The sequence below is a fragment of the Eschrichtius robustus genome, chromosome 16 (genome assembly GCF_028021215.1).
Source record: "Eschrichtius robustus isolate mEscRob2 chromosome 16, mEscRob2.pri, whole genome shotgun sequence".
NCBI classification, from domain to species: domain Eukaryota; kingdom Metazoa; phylum Chordata; class Mammalia; order Artiodactyla; family Eschrichtiidae; genus Eschrichtius; species Eschrichtius robustus.
The window spans coordinates 16,997,765-17,005,563 of record NC_090839.1 but is presented as its reverse complement, the minus strand read 5'-3'; positions in this window follow the sequence as shown (position 1 = coordinate 17,005,563).

Below are 7,799 nucleotides of genomic sequence, written 5' to 3'. Positions count from 1 at the left end.
AATGATGACTATCTTGCAGGGCCATGTGAGCACTGGAAATGATGAGTGGATCACTGTACCAGAATGTCTAGTGTAACTATATCATCAGCATCTATATTATTATATACCAATGCTGTAGAGTAATATACAAATCACATCACTATAGCCACATGCCTGTTACAGGGAGAGCTCAATCCATGGTGTTTCTGGCTTTCAATGTGTAGTTGTCCTTAAATAAAGAGCTTTATCATGACTCTCCTAATTCGTAGAGTTTGAAATTGGAAGGGACCTTTCAGTTTGTTTAGGTCTTCCTTCCAAAGAATACACATACCCCCCTTAACCCAAGAGAGCGTAGTTTCAGCTCCCCATAGATGCCACCTCCAGGTCAGGTGCCCAGGAGGAAGAAGTATATTCCTCTTTCCCAGGCCCAACACAGCCAGTTTCTTCATTGAGCCTTGGGTGGTGGCGCTCCCAAACTCCTCCCCACTCTGGGTGCTTGCCTTCTGGGTTGATGATCTTCTTATCGGAACGTGTCTATGCCCCGAGTTTCAGATGCCGTCTGACCAACACAGAACACACTGGGCTGCCGCTCCCCTGTATGTCTGATGCTTTTGTTTTTAAAAAGACTTTATTTTTTTTAGAGCAGTTTTAGGTTCAAGGAAAATTGAGAGGAAGGTACAGAGAGTTCCCACGTACCCCCTGCCCCCTACACATGCACAGCCTCCCCCATTATCAGCACCCCCACCAGAGTGGGACCTTTGTTACAACCTATGAACTGACACCTAGATGTTCTGTTTTCTTAATGGAGGTAAAATATGCATGGAGTGAAATGCACACATCTTAAAAGTACAATTCTACAAGTTTTGTGAAATGTATGCACCCTGAACCCAATATGTCAATCAAGATATAAAACATTTCCATCATACCAGAAAGTTCTTTCCTGGCCCCTTTCGTCAGCTCTCATAGGCAACCACTGTTCTAATTTCTAGCACCATAAATTAGTTTTACCTGTTCTTGAACTTCATATAGGTGGAATCATACAGCACATACTCTTTTGCGTCTGTCTCTTTTCAGTGTAATGTTTTGGAGGTTCATCCATGTTAGAGTGTACACCAGTCATTAGCTCCTTTTTATTTCTGAGCAGTGCTCTGTTTTAAGAAAATCCCACAGTTCTGTTAGTGGGCATTTGCATTGTTTTCTCCTTCTCCAGATTTGAACCCTATGTTTTTGTTGGCAAAACTTAAGTTTGCACTAGCTTTATTACAGCCACATCACACCAGTTTGGAGTTCATCAAAAAGTCCCCCAAGTGCATTTTCTGTCAATTATCTATTATAGTCTAACCAAATTTTCCAGTGTGTTACTTGTACCACTGGGGTTTTTTTGGGTTTTTTTTTAGCCTAATGTAAAACTTAACATTTATCCCTATTAAATGTTCTCTCGTTGGTTTCATAGTCTCATTGTTTTAAATCTTGATTCTGTCATCTCTGATATTCATAGGGCTTTCCAGCCTTAAACAACTTGTACATTTGAAAACTAAGCTTTCTGTGTCTTCCACCAAGTCTTCACCGCACGTGTTTAACGAGACAGAGCAGAAGCACGTGACACCCATTAGAGATCTTCCCGTAGGTGACAACAGGTCACAAATCAACGCTCTTTGAGTGCAGTGGTTTAGCCAGCTGTGGAATCACCCCAGAGTTTGATCCTTGGGCATCCTCCCCTTTTTAGGAAAAGGTCTATCTCTCCCAGGAACATCTGCTATGTATCTCAGTTCAGCATGATGTGCGAAACAAAAAAGCGATGGCAAAAGCGGGAAAGTGGGGAAGGTGTGCTGGTGGCCCACCGGCATCAAATAGAGTCTCAGGGTGGAGGAGGACCTTTACAGGGTCTGAGGATTACCTTCTCCGGGATCTGGTCCATGTCATCCATTTCCCCAGGGAGGACCATGCTCCAAGGAATGGGCTTTCTCTGGCTGAACTGATGCTTTCAGGGACATGAGTCAGGATTCTTTCCAGCCAGGACACAGACCATTCATTAGAGGGATGCTTCATGAGTGAGAAATTAGAGCATATCGGATAGATGGTCTTAGGGATAGTCTGTTCAGTCTGGTGGTTGGCACTGATGGGCCTAAGAAAAGTCTGCCCTTTCCTCCCTTTGTCACCTTTATTGTAGCTCTCATGTATTTGTTTAATTTACTCGGCAAATAATTATTGAAGTCTGCTGTGTGCCTGGCCCAGCATCATGTAATGAGGGCAAATTCCTTAGTCTTTCTGCCTCAGTTTCCTCACCTGTAAAATGGGGGTAATTAATACTGGTACTGCTTCAGAGGGGTGTTGTGAGAATTATTAAATCAGTTAATATACGAAAAGTGTTTAAGAACAGTGTTGGCCACATAAGAAACACCATAGAAGCGTTTTGTTTGCCATGATTCTTAAGGAGGGAGCATAGGAGGGATGATACCTTTTCAAAAAAAGGGTCCCAGTACCCAGAGGAGGGGATTCATCAAGCCAAATGGTGGGACCAGGAGCCACATGGCCCTCCTGCCCAGAGGCTCCGCAGCCCAGCCAGGCCCACCCGCTGAGAGAAAAGGCCCTTGTGCTCACCATACCCCACCCCTAGCCCCATCTCCCTCCCTGGCTCTCTGCATCTCTTCCCCTCCTCCGCAATGGGCTTCTCCCCTCCCTTTCCCTACCCATCTCCCTATCCCGGAGAATTAACAATTATTTGCTTCACCTATTTTTAGATGAAGCAGTTTTTGTTTTTTTTTTTTTAAGAAAGGTAATTTATTTTATTTATTTATTTATTTATGGCTGCGTTGGGTCTTCGTTGCTGCGCGCGGGCTTTCTCTAGTTGCGGCGAGCGGGGGCTGCTCTTCGTTGCGGTGCGTGGGCTTCTCATCGCGGTGGCTTCTCTTGTTGTGGAGCACGGGCTCTAGGCACGCGGGCTTCAGTAGTTGTGGCTCGTGGGCTTAGTTGCTCCGCGGCATGTGGGATCCTCCCGGACCAGGGCTCGAAGCCATGTCCCCTGCATTGGCAGGTGGATTCTTAACCACTGCGCCACCAGGGAAGTCCCAGATGAAGTAGTTTTAAGTAGGTAATGGCCATCATGACATTTCACCCCTGAGTACTTCAGCACGCATCTCTAAAAACTAAAGTCTTTCTCCGCATCACCACAGCCTTGTCACCCCACTGAACAAGCGGACAGTAGCTCCTTTATATCACCTAATACCCAGCCTGTATTCAAATTTCCCTGCTCGCGCCCAGAGTATCTTTTGCAGTTGGTGTTTTTGAGCCAGGACCCAAGCAAGGTCCACACAGTTGGTTTGGGTTGTTATGTCTCTTAAATATCTTCTATTCTAGAATAGTTTCCTCTCTTTTTTTTACTTCTTTTTTTTTTTTATTTTTTTGCGACATTGGAAACAGTCTTGGTGAATGTGAACTTCTGGATCTGTCTCACTGCTTCTTCGTGGTGTTGTTTAACTAGGTCTACTCTCCCCTGTGTTTCTTATAAACTGGACGTCAGGTGCAGAGGTTGGTTAGATTCAGATTTAATCTCTTTTTTTCTCTCTTCCTCTCTTCCTTCCCCGCCCCCCCCCTTCCTTCTCAAGAATAGCTCATAGGTAACATGGTAGTGCTCAGCCTGCAGCACGTGGGAATGCCCTCAGTGTCTGCTTATTTACTATTCGCAGTGCCAAGATTGATCCTTATGTGGGGACAGCAACAGCAGGTATTTTGAAGCGGCTGTCAGTGAGGACTCAGAGGACATTATGTAAACACATACTGAAATCCAGACCAGCCAGCAGAAAGAGAGAGAGAGAGCGCGCGTGTGTGCGTGCGTGTGCACGTGTGTGTGTGTGTGTGGACGTGGGGAAACCAGTGGATATCTTTCTTTCCTTCTCTCTCCCCATTGCTGTCTTCCTTTTTTCCTTCCTCCCTCCCTTGTCCTTTCTCCTCCCTCTCCCCCGCCCTCCTGTTTCCCTTTCCCCCATCTGTCCTTTACTCCTATTTTCTTTCTCCCTCTCCACTCCCCACGCACACACCCTCCTTCCCCGTGACCCTCTCCACCTTCTCCGCTTTCCACCTCCCTCCCGCAACTCCTCAGATGATTGACGGCGAGGCCTTCCTTTTGCTGACACAGGCGGACATTGTGAAGATCATGAGTGTCAAGCTGGGCCCAGCCTTGAAGATCTATAACGCCATTCTCATGTTCAAAAACGCCGACGACACCTTAAAGTGACTGGCTCAGGGCTGGTCTCTTAAATATCTCCCTCTGCAGCTGCTGCTTCCTTCCCGGCTTGAGTTCCTCACACCCCATCCATGCCCCTGCCACCCTCTATCCCTTATCAGGGGTGGTCCTTCTCTCCGGGCCTGCCTTGTACAAGGTACAGGGAAGCAGAGGAGCCCTGGGGAGGATGGAGTCCTGGCCCCCGAGTCCTAGAGCTCATCTGCCAGCGGGCACACCGGTGAGGGTGAGACTGGGCGGGGGGAGCACCACTGATGGAGAAGTTTGAAGGTGCCCCACCCATGGCGGCCCCGCATCTCCAGCGACTTGTTTCATCACCAGAGGGTCTTTCTCTCAGCCGTTAAGAACAGTCTGGTAGAACAGGAGTCCTCCAGTCTGAGGACCTTTTCTCTTTGGCATCTCTCTGCGCTCTTGCTTCCTTGTTCCCTTTCCTCCTATCAGGAAGTGACCCTGCCAAAAATGTATTTATTCAAAAAGACACCTCCCCTCTTTCTGTCTGCTGGTTTTGCTGCCCACATTCTGCTGCCTGGTTTCCTGGGCACGGCCCAGCCAGACCCCGCTGGCTCTTCCCCCTTAGATGAGTGAGCCCCAGAGATATGTCTTCATAGGATCCATTGGGAGGCTTTGGCTGCCTTTCTCTTTTTTGCCTGGAAGTGGGGGATTCTGAGCCAGGATGCCTTCTTCAACACGCCCAGTTCTGGACCACTTGGTATTTTAGTGTCCCATGCCCCGTCCTGTTTCCAGTAGAGTGGGTGGTTAGAACCTGTTTAACTGCTGTAGCAGAGGTTAAGGTTCCACGATGTCCCCCCTACACCCCTTCTGTGTCAAGTATAAAGAGGAGGCACCCTGGCTGGCTAGGTGGCCGAGGCCAGCCCCAGGGTACATGAGATAACCTCGGGCCTTGGGCCAGCAGGGCAGTCCGGCAGGCATGGTGGCTTTCAAAGCTGGGTATAGCATCCTTCTCTGCAGCCATGGGTCTCAGCCAACGTGTTGCCCGGGGGGTAAGGGCCCTATGCCTGCCAGGCCTCCCGCCGTGGGGATGTAGCACTCTGCCTGGCACATACACCCCATGGCATCACATTCAACCTGTCCCTTAAATGTCTTGCTCTTGGGGAGTCTTACAAACACCCCTTGAAGTTGGGAGTTGGGAAGAAGGTGAATTCTATCTTCGAAGTCTCCATTGTCCCTTAAGCCTCTCTTACCACTCTCCATCTGTCTTGCACTGCCAGCCAGGTGCCTGCCAGGGCTCTGGGACTTTGACCTTTCTGTCCAAGAGGGGGCCTAGCCTCCACTGAGCCACTGCCAAACCCGCCTCCCAGCCTACAGGGGCGGGGGCAGAGGCCACGGCAAGAGCCAGCCCCACACATGGAGGTGAGGCGCCACCGCCAAGCTCCTGTGGAGCCAGGGGCCTTCCCCAGACCCCTGCTGTCCATCGTGTGATGTGTATGTGCGGGTGCATGTAGGGCACTCTTGGAAGTGTTTGACGGGGTGCAGGTGTGAGGCTCGGTGCTGGGAAAATGTCAAGGGCTATTATTGTTAAAATATGAAGCTTTGTCTTTGGGAAACCCAAATCTCTGTTGAGTTCCTCCCCCAGTCCAGGAGGGGACCTTCTCTCACAGAGGCAGCTTGGCCAGGGCAGCCATTCAGCTCCCCCAGCTGAGCTGCCGCAGGGCTGCAGACGGTCCTCAGAGGCCCTACCTTCCTGGAAGGGCTCGGCCAGGCCCTGCCTCGGGCTGGGGGTTGGGTTTACAGAGGCTGCACTGCGGCCCCCTTGGCCAGGAGTAAGGAGGAGCGAGCTGAGCCTCTCTCTCTTGGTTGCTTGGGTGGCAGTAAAACCCACCAGCTCCGTGGCCTCGTCTGCTCCTTGTGAAACTGGGGAGAGATGCTCGTTGACTCTGGTGGGAGGAGAAGACAGCAAGTACACACAGCTGTGCTGTGGGGCTTCTCCGCTTCTAAGGAGCGCAGCTGGGATGGCTGTGCCATGTGGGTCTGTCCACCACCATCCTAATGCTTGTCTACAGGAGAGACAGGGTGGACCAAGGGCCTTGGAGAAAAGGGCCCCCAGGCCTCCGAACTTGGAGGCCTCAGCACTGTCTGCGCCAACATCAAACTCTGGAAAGAAACCAAATCATAAAAAAGGGGGAAAGAAATCTGCCTTCTGTCCACCCCGCTGCCCCTTCACCCCTATCCCTTCCCCAGATGAGATCATTGCACCTTGACCTGGGCGCGTGCGGTGAAGGGTGAGGGGAGGGAGTTGGCACCACTGCCCTGTGCCCTGCGCCCTGCTCTCCAGCAGCAGGAACCACATACCCTTTGGCCCCGGCAGCCTCTCCCAGCCCTTGCCCAGCCCTGGCCTAGGGCAGTGAGACGCTTTCTGTTTAATATATGAAGCAGGAGAATGATCCCAGAGTTCAAAAATGAAGCCTGTTTGCACTTTCATTCACATGCACTTTGGTGGAGTTAATGTTTTTTGTACTTGCCTCGTGAGAGAGTGTGTGTGTGTGCGCGTGTTCGTGTGTGCACGCACATGTGCGTGTTCTTTAAGAGAATCCTCTGGTTAAAGATAAAGTCACTCTTGACTCTTGAGAGAGAAAAAGTAACAAACAAAATGTGGTGTATTTTGTCAGTGTATTGAAACAACATAAATAAACCTGAAGAACGGGATGATTTGCTATCAGAGTCTGTTTCTCTTTTCATGATCCAACATCCAGAAGACACAAAATGAATATTGTGCCATTACTGAAGAGAATAAAGCATTCTGTTTGCTGTTAGGGGTCCTAAAGAACCTGATTTTTATTCTATTTTAAAGATAAAAAACAAAGGATAAAGATAAATGGGTATACTTGTCAACACTGAGAAATGTAAACAATGGGAACCCCCTGAAAGCAGCATGAAAATGACCTGATCCTTGACAGTTTATAAATGGTCAAGGGCAGAAAATTCAATAAAGCCTCCGGTTTTTAAAATAACCTCAAATTTTGGGATGGGGAAATGTCAAGCTGAACAGTTAGAATTTGTTAAGGTTCCCAGAGATAGTATGAGCTGATGGGAAAGTGGCAGAAATATTCAATCACACCAACCCCTTTCTGTCAACATCCTTAATTCCTTTGCCCCACTGCTGTAGCCAGACTACCTGGCTAGAATACCAACCATGAAGCTGTCCAAGAGCCCATCTTCTCCACACCTTAACCAGGAACTTATCTTACCGAGTAGATTGGTGCCATGGTTGACTGATGATCTCTGGCTTCAATGTAAACCCTTAGGGCTGCCCAGGAAGCAGCTGGAATTTGGGGGGCGGGTGGTGGCTTAGGTTTGACTTCCCTTTTCATGCTCCTCAAACCTCCTACCCCATCAACTTCCCAGTTGTCTCAATAGATGTCCTCACCATCTATGTCACAGAGAAAATGGGGGTCATCAGAAGGAGTACCCCACCTTCCAGCCACCTCATCTTCCAGTCCCCTCCTACCTACATCCATCCTTCCTTCTTTCCTACTATCATAGTGGAATAATTGATCCTTCCATTTGTCCAAAGTTAATCGTCTACCAGCCATGGCTGCTATAAAAGGAAAAGAAACATTGA